Genomic DNA, 11,324 nt, shown 5'->3' on the forward strand with positions numbered 1-11,324 from the left:
GGGACCCAGGATGCTAGGCCTTTCTTCACCTCCAGCAACCACACTGACTCCGGGAGAAGAATCCCAGTGACTCCCCCAGTCACAGAGGTGTGGCTGCTGATGACAGTTTCAGTGGGACATTAAAAAAACAATAACTTTGGTACGAAATCTTAGGCCAAAGGGCTATAGCATTGGGTGTGTGATTTAGAGTCCAGCCGGGGGGGGGGTCGTGTTTTGGGGGGCTCCTACCCCAAAGTCCTCACACAGGCTTTGGGGTAACTTCTCCATCTCAGAGCTGGTCTCTGCCAGGTTCTCCTGTGAGGGGAAGGCTGCCCCAGGCAGTGAGGGGGTGCAGTGGAGATGGGGGGGCTTCTTCCTAGTGCAGTCACCCTGTGGCTGGCCTCGGGCCACTGCCTTGCTGCCACTGTGAGGGGCACTGGCCCAGGCATAGCCCACCTTGAGGTCCCCTGAGATGCCACTCTCCCTGTCCCCCATGACTTGAGTCCTGGCTTTTCCCTTGTCCCAAATCCCCCACCCCATCTTCTTAGGGCCCCTCTGTGGTCAGACCCTTTACCCACCCTCATGGCCCCCACCCCTGTATTCCAGGCAGTGGGGAGGTAGAGATGGAGCCAGAGGACTTGAGCTGGCATGTCAAGAGAAGGATTGGGGGCGGGGAGTTGAGGATGGTGAGGATGGTGAGTGAGGGTTGATGTGGAACACAGCGGCCCCCCTGTGCCAAACTCCCCTGATAACTCCCGTATGTCTCTCCCGTGGTCCCACACACAGTGCTCTCAGACCGTCTCCAGCGCCATTTGCATTTTGCCAGTTACTCTTCTGGGAGAATCCTATGGCCCATTAGCTCCAGGCTCACCTCCTCAGCCACCGACAGCTGCCACAGCCCGCCCTCCCTTTCCAGCAGGTCACCCTCCCTGTGCCTGACTCCCCTCCAGCCTTCAATCATGCCTGTGTCAGCGCTGTCTCCAGAGCCTCCCACCTCCAAGCCCAGGAACAATCCATTCCCCATCCAGAGCTCACCCCTCCGTCACCTCTGCCGGTTCATGCCCCGCATCCTGAAAAGCCTGGCCTCCCGCCTCCACTTCCAGCCACGAGACACGCAGCCCCCATCACTGTCTTCCGTGTCCCCTGGGCCCTGGGTCCTCAGCTTGGGCCATGGGGTCACTCACCTCCTGAGCACTCAGCCTCTGAAGACACCTCAGGTGTGCACTTCATCCTCCTGCCCCAGAGTCACTATCTGAGCACTTGAGGGCAGAGATCCCCACCCTGACTCAGACCCACGGGCCCTCTGCTCCCGTGGAGAGGAGAGGAGGCAGCGACACCGGCACCGTGGCTTTGGAGTCAGACACGTTGACATGGAATCTGCTCCGCCACTGGGGCTGCCGTTAGCCTAGGTTTCCTCCATTTGCCAAGTGCAAACAATGAGAAGCCTCCTTTGCCGAGTAGCTCACGTGCTTGCAAGAGTGGCTGGCACGTAGCAGGTCCTCGCCAAATACCGTTGGAGGAATTAACTTACAGGAGTAGAGGATGGTGAAGAAGAGTGGCTGGCATGTCGTAGCAGGTCCTCGCCAAATACTGTTGGAGGAATTAACTTACAGGAGTAGAGGATGGTGAAGGGCCCAGCACACCACTTGGCCCTTACTTGGCCACAGTTGGTGCTTAATAAGTAGCTACAATGATGACAGCGAGGCAGTAATGCTTGGTCCCTCCTGCTTGCTCTCTCCAAGTAGAGGTGTCAGACCTTTTGCCTAAAAGGTACCTAGGGATGCATTTGCGATCTTGGGGGATGTGGTTCTGGGATCAACCCTTGTGTCCACTCCTTCTCAGGACACATGGTCTACCGGCCTGAGGAGGGCCTGCCCAGGCCCTGTTCCTGATCTGAAAGCCAGAGGGTGGAAAGTGGGTTTTGGTAGGAAGGAGTGAGGAGCGGGGGAGTCACCTGAACAGAGGGGAGGAGGAAAACAATATAGGTGAGCTTGAAATTGTAAATCCATCTTTCCCTCAACCAGGTCCAGCTCTCCAGGCTCTAGAAGAAAGAGGAGGTGGGGGGAGGAGAGGGGGGCAGGGAGAAAAGGAGGAGGATGGGGAGGAGGGAGAGCTGCACAGAATGGCTCTCCAGTATATTCTGCACTTCATAGTCTCCAGTGAATGGAAGTCCTGCTCCCTGCACCTCAAGGTCCACACTGACGGGGCCCCAGGAGGAGGCTATGGGGTACCCCTGCCCTGGGCATCTAGGTGACACCTGCTGGTGGGCAGGCAGAGGGGTTGGTGGGGTGAGAACTCCAGGGGGCTTCAGAAGGAGCCGCTGGGGTGGAGGGAGGCCAGTGTTTCAGGGAACTGGAATCTAGCATCCGGGGGCCGGTTCCTTCTCCTCTCTGCTCCTCAGGAAGGTCCCTGCCACCTCCTACAGTTCTAGGAGCTCCTGTTCCTGCCCGGGGTAGGACCCCAACCCCTGTCATGCTGCCCCTGGGCACTCCCAGCCAAGCAAAGCGCCGCAGCCCAGGACCACAGCAGAGGCCCAAGCAGGCCTCCGCGGAAGGCGGGTCACGCTGTGGGGTGATGTTCGGGCCCCTCCTGTCGGTAGGGTATCTCTCCGGTGAATCCAAGTCCATTCCCAAGTAATTGTTTCTTACCAGCTTCGGTGAACTTAGGGCCACAGATTATAAAGTGCCCGGTTGTTTGGCTCAGTGGCTAAGAACATGGGCTGTGGGATCTGTCCACCTGGGTCCAAATCCCAGTTCTGTCCCCGTGACATCGGGTAAACTGCCAAGCCCCCGCGTCCTTATCTCTAAAGGAAGTACAGTAACCCTTATCATAGGAGGATTGGCCCAGGAAGAGTAATTTGTGTCGCCTATTACTTGACACCTGAAAGTAAATAAAACCCAGTCTCTCTAGCCGAGTCCCAGGGTCTGTGGGGGTCCTGGAGATCCTTCCCCCCTCCCAGCTTTATTGACATCTGTTTGCCATGTAGGGATTCTGAGTGAGTAGGGTAGATGGTGTATGGAACCAGATACCAGCAGGCATCTAGGAAGTGTGAGCCACGGCTTCTCTCTCCTCTGGTGGTCTTTTCCAGACTTTTCCTGCCCTCCTTAGCCTCCCTGCAGACCCAATAGAAACTCACCTGTCCAGCGTCCCATGCCCCACGGGCCGCACTGCTTTTCTGGTTTCTGTGCGTCATCTGCCGCAGCGACCAGGACCAGCCTGCTGGTTAGAAAAGAGCGATTTGCATTTTTTATGTAACAGGAAACCTTTGCACTTCCCCAGGGTCCGGTGGGAGAAGCACAGCACATTTCCGCGGTGGGGCTCCCAGGCCCCCAGGGAAGGCAGGGGGTGGAGTCTAGAGGCTGGCCCAGGCAGCTGCCCTCCCCGCCAGCTGGCGTGGGGCCGGTGGGCAGCGGCTGCCTCTGCCCCAGCGGTTTTCTGCTGTCTGTTCGGGCTGGTGTTTTGCTGCCGGGGGCAGGAGAGGCAGTCGGCTCAGGACTTGTCCCTGGGCCTCTCAGAAGGTGCGTGAATGGACTCCGAAGGCTCTCATCTGACCGGCAGGGAGGGCGGCTCCGGGGCAGGAGGGCCTGGGGGCAGCAGGCAGCTGTCAAAGCCAGTGCTAGGAAAAAGAGGTCGTCAGCCATTGAGTAGCCCAGGCATTCTCCAGTGGAGCCCGGGGAATAGTAACAGTGGGGTTTGTTGAGCACTTACTACATGCCAGGCACCTCACATCTGTGTTAGTCTGTGCCATGTGCAATTGCCTATGCTCAACTGTGTTGACCCACTCAAATAGCCATTTGGTCCAAACTAAGATTATTATACTGGTTTTCAATTCCTGTGTAACAAGTTGCCACAGACCTAGCGGCTTAAAGCAACAGCCATCTGTTATCTCTCTGGGTCTCTAGGCGAGAGCCCAGGCCTCACTGCTCCTCTCGCAGGGTCTCTCTAGGCTGAAGTCCAGGCACCCGCAGGGGCTGTGATCTCCTCCGAGGCTGGGCGTCCACGCCGCGCTCATTTGGGTTGTGGGCAGAACGCAGTGTCTTGCAGCTGGGAGATTAAAGTCTTGCTGACTGTTGGATCCGGGTGGCGCTTAGCTCCCGGGAGCCACCCGCAGCTCCTAGCAGGACAGCTTATTCTTCGAAGCCTGCAGAGTCCTCCCCCGTCCGCTGGACAGTCTTATATGAGGTAACAGTAGTCACAGGAGTGCGGACCCCATCCTACTCCCAGGCCCCACCCGCACTCAGGGGAGGGGGCCGTGCAGGCTTGTGCACAGGGGCCGGAGTCTAGGGCCGCCTTAGACCCCTCCCTACCTCACTATGTATCTTCCTAGTCTTACGGCAATCCTGTGAGGTCGCTAGCAGTTCCCTTTTTGCTGATTGGGAAACCAGGGCTTAGAGGGGATAAAGGCACCTGCTGGGGTTACACATTTAGTATGTTTCGGAAAGGGGGGTGCAAATTCAGTTTCCTCAAATCTCACAGCTTCACGGCTGGAATGGGGTCTCCAAGAGGACCATGGTAGGGGCCTGGGTCCCCACCATGTGACCAAGAATTAGGTGTTTTCTTTCCAGGGTTGGGAGGGCTTTTTCTTGCTCAAGAATGCCTCTGGCTCTGGGACACAAACCTAGACCTGGAGGAATCTCCGAGGAGCAGAGACCGGAGAGTCACGGGGTGGCAGCCTGCCTCCCAGGCACCCGACTGTCTCTCCTTCCCCAGCCCACAGACCTCCCTGCTCAGAACCACGGCCAGCGCTGGAGATGGCCTGCCATTGGGAAGAGAGGGCGGGAGGAGGTGAGGAGAAGGCTGTAAAGCCACAGGGCACAGAGGAGTCAGGTTCAGTTAGGAATACGTAGGCTGTAGGTAACAGGAAGTGTAATAGAGATTCAAACCCTGAGTACATTTATTTTGCTCAGATCACAGTGAGTCTGGAGGGAGGTTATCTGATGGTTTGTCAGCTCACTTTGCCAGCAAGGACCCAGCTGTCTTTGTACTCGGCCATTATCCAACTGCTGTGCCTCGTTACTGCAAAAAGGCTGCCTGTCCCAGGCATCACAGCCACATCCAAAGACAGGAAGCAAGACATCGGGCCAAAGGCCTCTCTTTGAAAAGTTCTTTTGATCTGGGAAGCACAATCCCTCCCAAAATATCTCAGCAGACTTCCCCTTCCATTTCCATGGCCAAAGCTGGGTCTCATAGTCAGCTCGGGCTGCCATAACAAAATGTTGCTGGCTCAAACAACAGAAATGTATTTATCACAAACCTGCGAACGGACGTCCAAGACGGTGGGCTGGGTCGCCAGCACGCTTGGGTCCTGGGGAACATGCTCTTCCTGGCCTCAGGGGGCCGCCTTCCTGCTGTGTTCTCACATGGCAGAGAGAGAAGGGACAGCACGCTCTCCGCTCTCCGGAGTGTCTTTTTCAGGCCACTAATCCCATCGTAATCCCACCCTACGACCTCAAATAACCCTAATTACCTTCCAAAGGCTCATCTCCAAACACCATCTCATTGGGGGTTAGTGTTTTAATATATAAACTGGCGGGGGGTAGGGGGCGGGGAGTACACAATACCTGAAGCGATGGGGGTTCTGTCAGAAGGAAGAGAGAGGAATGCTGCGGCTGACAGACATGGACTCTGCCACAAGGAGGTGGTCCACGTGACCCACAGGCTGCTTGGGCTCCTGGGGTTCAGGGGCCTAAGGGGCCTCTGGGACTGGCTCCTTGGATTTCCCTGCAGTCAGTGGAAGCCAGTGTTAGGTGACCGATGGATGATCCAGCTCAGCTTAGCTGGAACCCTGACTACCTCTCTTCCTGCCAGTTTCCTGGGCAAGAAAAAATGACTTAGTGGGATTTCAAAACATTGCAAGGGGCCTCTGTCCCCTAATGTTACTCACCTCTGCTGGCCTAGCGTAGTGCCTGAAGGTGCCAATAGGATAGCTTTATGCCCTTCGGTCCTGAAGAATTCTGGGCAGGACACTGGAAGTCAATGCAGTTTCCTCATTTACCTTCTCTGAAACCTCGGCCTGGTCGTTTAAATTCTCTACCTCAGTCTCTCCATCTGTAAAATGGGGGAAATACTGGTCCTGTTAACTTCCTGTAGGATTGTTATGAAGACAACAGAGATTGTGTTTTCGAAGTCCTATATAAAGTGGAATGTGCTCACTAAACCCAATAATGATGATGGGTACCAATAACTGATCGCTACCGACACATCCATTCTTTCGATAATCGATACGAATCCTCATTCTCTGTGCCGAGCACAGTTCAAAGTGCTGAGGATATAGTGTGAACGAGATAGACAAGCTCTCTCCTCTCAGAACTCACATTGGTGTTGGTGGTGGGGAATATAAACAAATACACACATTTAAAAATATTTGTATTGATTTCAGAGAAGAAGGGAGGGAGAGAGAGAGAGAGAGAGAGAGAGAGAGAGAGAGAGAGAGAGAAACATCAATGATGAAAGAGAATCACTAATGGCCACCTCCTGCACTCCCCCCACTGGGGATTGAGCCTGCAACCTGGGCATGTACCCTGACAGGAATCGAACCGTAACCTCCTGGTTTATAGGTTGATGCTCAAACCTATTCATAGGTTGATGCTCATATCCTATTGGGACCTTCAGGTACCACACCAGCCAGGATATATACATTTCTTATGAAATAATGTCTGATAGGGATAAGTGCTCTGCAAATAAGTTTGTGGTTGTTGGGGATGCTTTAGACAGGATGGGCAGGTGACACTGAGCTGAGAGCCAGTGGGTGAGACAGCCACCTGGAGGAGGATCTGGAGAGAGGGTGGTTCAGATAGAGAGACAGCAAGTGCAAAGGCCCAGTGGCAGCAAAGACCTTGGCATCCTTGCAAAACCGCAGGAGGGTAGTGTGGCTGGAGCAGTGTGACTCCCCAGAGAGGAGTGGAAGAGGATGAGGTCAGAGCGGAAATGGGGGGTGCAGATCCATGCTAAGGAGTTTGATTTATTATCCTAATAGTAATAGAACAGTTGTTATTATTCTGTTTGGGGCGGGGTTAAACAGGAGTAATGTGATCTGATGGGCCTTCTAAAAATGTCCTCTGGGTAGCCTCAGGGAATTGACCGGTGGAGGGAGGGGAGGGGCAGGGATTGAAGCACAGGGCGAGGCAGGAGGCCTCTGGAGCGTCCAGGTGAGAGACAGCGGTGCTGTGGCGTGAGGAAGAGTGGACGGATTTGGGATGCGTTTTTGAAGTAGAAACCTTAAGGACGTGATGAATGGGACCGGGAGAGGAATCGCGCACGCCTCCTATATTTCTGTTGTAAACGCTTGGCTCCCCGACAACTGCGTAGGGCTGGCGTGTGACCCCAGCACAGGTGAGGAGACGGAGGTCGAGCAGCTCGTCCAGGGCACAGAGTTACCATGTGGCCCGGAGACTGCAGCGTGGCTGCGTCTGAGGCCTCCTTGGTCATGCAGCACGGGAGGGACAATTACGACAATAATTAATAATTATAGAAATGCAGATAGCCCGGGAAGGAGCGCTCGCTAAGCCACGGGGAAATTGCCTTTTAGACCTTGGTGCGGAGACTTGGCAGGGAGACAGAGCGTACGTGAGGGCGGGATCTGAAAGGGGAGATGGGCCAGTGCCAGGGGCTGGCTGCCAAGGGCCCTCTCCTCCCGCTCCCTCAGAGCCTTGCCTCGGACTCCTGCCTGTGAGGACAGGAGCCGGGGGAGGGGGGGGCGGAGGTGAGAGCCCCCAGTTCCAGTTCCCTTCCTTGGGAGCAGCCCTGAGGAGGCCGCGAAGGCGAGGGGAAGTGAGGAGCACTGCTGGCCGGGGGGCCGTGGGAGACCTGGGCTTGGTAACGCAGACGCTCCCCAAATGGCCTTGGGCTTCAGAGTTCCATCCGTGCCGCCTGGCAAGCTGGGTGAACTGGGCACGACTCAGCCCCAAATGTCTTGCCTGTAGCAGGGGGTGGCATCCGCCTCCTGGCACTGGTGTGTAGGGTGAATAGGGGGGTCCCAGATCACGTGCCCAGCAGAGGAGTTGGTGCAGGTTAGATCATGCCTCTGCCATCCTCTGCCTGCCGCGGGGGCTGGCCAGATGCTTGGTGTGGGACTGCTCCATAGAGAAATCGGGTGTTGCTTGCGGGCCCCTCAGGCTCAGGGGTCTCTGTGGGCCTCCTGGCTCACCTGTCCCGTCTGCTCAGCCAGCAGGAAGGCGGCACTGCCAGCTGGGCATGTGGGCAAGGGCACCTGCGCCAGCCCGGCTTCGGGGGCAGGGGGAGCACACGGGCATCTCTAGACGCCACTTGGTCCCCATGGGCCTTTAGTGACACTTCCTGTGAGCGGACACTGCTCGCGCTCTTTTGCAAACATGAACTCTTTTCTCAGAAAACCCCTAGGAGAGGACTGTTATTCCCCCGCTTTACAGATGGGGATACCGAGGCACAGAGGATCGAGGGAGGTCCTAGTAATGGGCAGGGCTGGGTTTGGGACCCAGCGTGAGGCTGCAAGTCTGTGCTCTCAGCATCCCCACCTCTTCTCGGCGGTTGTCGGGGTGCTGAGGGGGGGCCATTGGGAAGAAGACAAACATGTTTTCTTAATTTTCTAGCCTGAGGAACCTTGTTGGGAATATGACGAAAGCCCTCCAAAAAGAACGCAACCAGCGGTACCCATCTGCCGCACTGTGCTTACAGTTTCAGGGGGTCCACGCACCCTGTTAAGGATCCACCTGTGGCCGGGAGCTGAGGGCGGCACTCTTCCCGCGCTTCTTCCCGCGGGAGCCAGGGTCCCTGTTCAGCATCCCCGCGGGGGCCGCAGACACACAGGGATGTGCGATGGGTCCCCGGCCACTCAGCCCAGGAGCAAATGGGTCTCCGACGGGGCTCCCTGAGGGCAGGGCCATGTCCCCCTCAGACTGGGGCTCCCTGAGGACAGGGCCATGTCCCCCTCGGACGGGGGCTCCCTGAGGACAGGGCCGTGTCCCCCTCAGAGTGGGGCTCCCTGAGGACAGGGCCGTGTCCCCCTCAGACGGGGGCTCCCTGAGGGCAGGGCCGTGTCCCCCTCAGACGGGGGCTCCTCCCTGGGGAGGCCGTGTCCCCCTCAGACGGGGGCTCCCTGAGGGCAGGGCCGTGTCCCCCTCAGACTGGGGCTCCCTGAGGACAGGGCTGTGTCCCCCTCAGATGGGGGCCCCATGAGGACAGGACTCTCTTCCCCTCTCTGATCGCTCCTGCTCTCAACATTTTGGATGTCCCGGAAGGGAGGGTGGCACACAGGCTCCCTCCCTGGCCCCCGCCTCTCCGGCCGCTCCCTTTGCTGAGACGGTGACCTCGCAGGCAGCCGGGTCCTCACTCCAGGCCCTGGAAGGGCTTCCTGGGGGGGAGCAGAGAGGCCGGGCCTCGGCGCTGCTTCCCTGGCCTTGATCTGAGGAATAAAAGAAGCCAATTTGCAGGCTTCGAGCGGACAGCTGAAGGGTTTCGTGCTCTTTGGGGGAAATACATTTGCCCGTTGGAAAATGTCTCTTTGAGCTCCCAGAGGCCGAAGGTGGAGAGAACGCGCGCGCGGGGTCTGCCTGTGCCCTGTGCCCGGGGCTGCCTGGGTGGAGAGCCTGGTGCCCCCTCTCAGCCTCTCACTGCTGCTGCCTGTGGGCACGTCCCTCACCCTCCCTGAGCCTCAGGGGCCCCCGTGGATCAGGGGAGGCTCGTGTGAGAGGAGGATGTTGTTGCCGTGGGGAAACTGAGGCCCAAAGACCAAGAGTCCTGACGTGTGGTATCTGGATTACAGTTATCGGGACAGTGTGCGTGTGCATGTGCATGCATGTGCATGTGTGTACGCATGTGTGTGCAGGTGTGTGCAGGTGTGTGTGCAGGTGTGTGCACTTGCGTGTGTGTGTCTTATTTAAAGATGGCTTCTGGGGCCCTGCCCAGACCTACACAATCAGACTCCAGGAATGGGCCCAGAATCTGCCTTCTGATCGTGGGAGAGGGAGGAGGCCCAAGAAGTGAGAGGCCCAGAGGCGGACGGTGTAGATGAGGTGAGGGGTCACAGAGGGCTGGAGGGTCCCCCAGAAAGAGAGGCCAAGGGGACGCCCGAGGCTGGGGTGACGGGGCGGTCCCAGCCAGTGGGGCACTCAGCAGCCACTGCACAGGGGGCCGGGGCTGTGTGTGCACGTTGGGGGTGGGCTCCTGGGGCTCTGTCAGCCGTCCTGTCTCTCCTTGGTCCCCAAGTGAGCCCGAGCACCCACATGGGCGTGACTGCTCTGCTCAGCACCTGGCCCAGCATGACTGACATCTGACAAGCCTCACTGCCCACAGCTGTCCTGGGGGAGGAACTGCTTTTAGCCCCACTTTACCGATGGGGAAACCGAGGCACAAGGAAGGCAAGGAACTTGTCCAGATCTGGGATGTGGACCCAGCATGTCTGGCTGCAGCCCACGCACTTAACCATTAGGCTCTTGAGCGAAGAGGAAGCATCGGGGCTCCCCTGCTCATGGCCAGGTGCCTCGCCGGCCAGGAGACAAGGGCCTCGCTCACCCATCTGGCTGTGGTCTGCCTTCACCCACCCCATTTGCCAGGCCCCTGCTCTGTGTCGGGGCTGGGCTGGCCCGAGGCAGAGGCGGGGTCGCTGTCCTGGAGGAGCGCGCACCAGCGGGAGAGGCAGATGAGCCCTGCTGTGCAGCCCGGGCGTGCTGAGTCCCAGCCAGAGGCTGCACACACAGCCAGAGAGCTCAGGGCAGGAGAGGAGCCGGCTGCTGGTCATGCGCAGGGGAAGCCCCAGGACAGGCTCCGTGGAGCGGGAAGGATAGGAGTGGGTCTGGAAGGATGACCTCAGCAGCGTGGAGGGCAGAGCTGGGCATTACTCTTGGCTGCGTGGCCCAGGGTGCAGTGAGAGGCCTGAGGTCACTGGGCAGGGACCCACTGAAGCTGGGTGGCTGGATTCTATTTCTTAGCCCAGCTGTGTGCCTCTCACCCAGCTGGGAGGGTGGGCAGAGCCCATCTACTTCTCCTCTTTGAAGATAAGGCTCTCTCTCTCTCTCTCTCTCTCTCTCTCTCTTTCCCTCTCTGCCCCCCCTCCCCTAGGCTGAGATCCAGGATCTCACTGTCTTTCTTACTAGCCTAGACATGACTACATCTGAGTTCCAGACCAGACTCAGAGGGGACCCAGGCCTTGGAGAAGCCACTTGGCCTCTCTCTGAGCCTACATTCCTGATTTATGGAGGGTCTGGAAAAGCCAACCGCTGCACCCCTTCCAGCTGGACCATTCTAGGGTTTTATATAATTACTAGAGGCCCAGCGCGCACGAAATCATGCGCAAGTAGCTCAGGTGGCCGCCTCGCCCATCGCCGCTAGTAGCTCGCTGCCCCGCCTTCTGCGGCTCGTAGGTCTCCAGG

General features: G+C 57.8%; 1 long non-coding RNA gene across 1 annotated transcript in view; it reads right to left on the reverse strand.

The window, feature by feature from the left end:
- The window catches only part of LOC106725847, a 17,360-nt gene extending 14,189 nt beyond the window's left edge, over positions 1 to 3,171 (reverse strand). Inside the window, exon 1 of the long non-coding RNA XR_001361846.1 lies at positions 3,116 to 3,171. This is a non-coding gene — a long non-coding RNA (uncharacterized LOC106725847). The remainder of the gene's footprint in view (positions 1 to 3,115) is intronic.
- Positions 3,172 to 11,324: the final 8,153 nt, after the last annotated feature.

This window comes from Myotis brandtii, unplaced genomic scaffold (genome assembly GCF_000412655.1).
Source record: "Myotis brandtii unplaced genomic scaffold, ASM41265v1 scaffold1041, whole genome shotgun sequence".
NCBI lineage: Eukaryota > Metazoa > Chordata > Mammalia > Chiroptera > Vespertilionidae > Myotis > Myotis brandtii.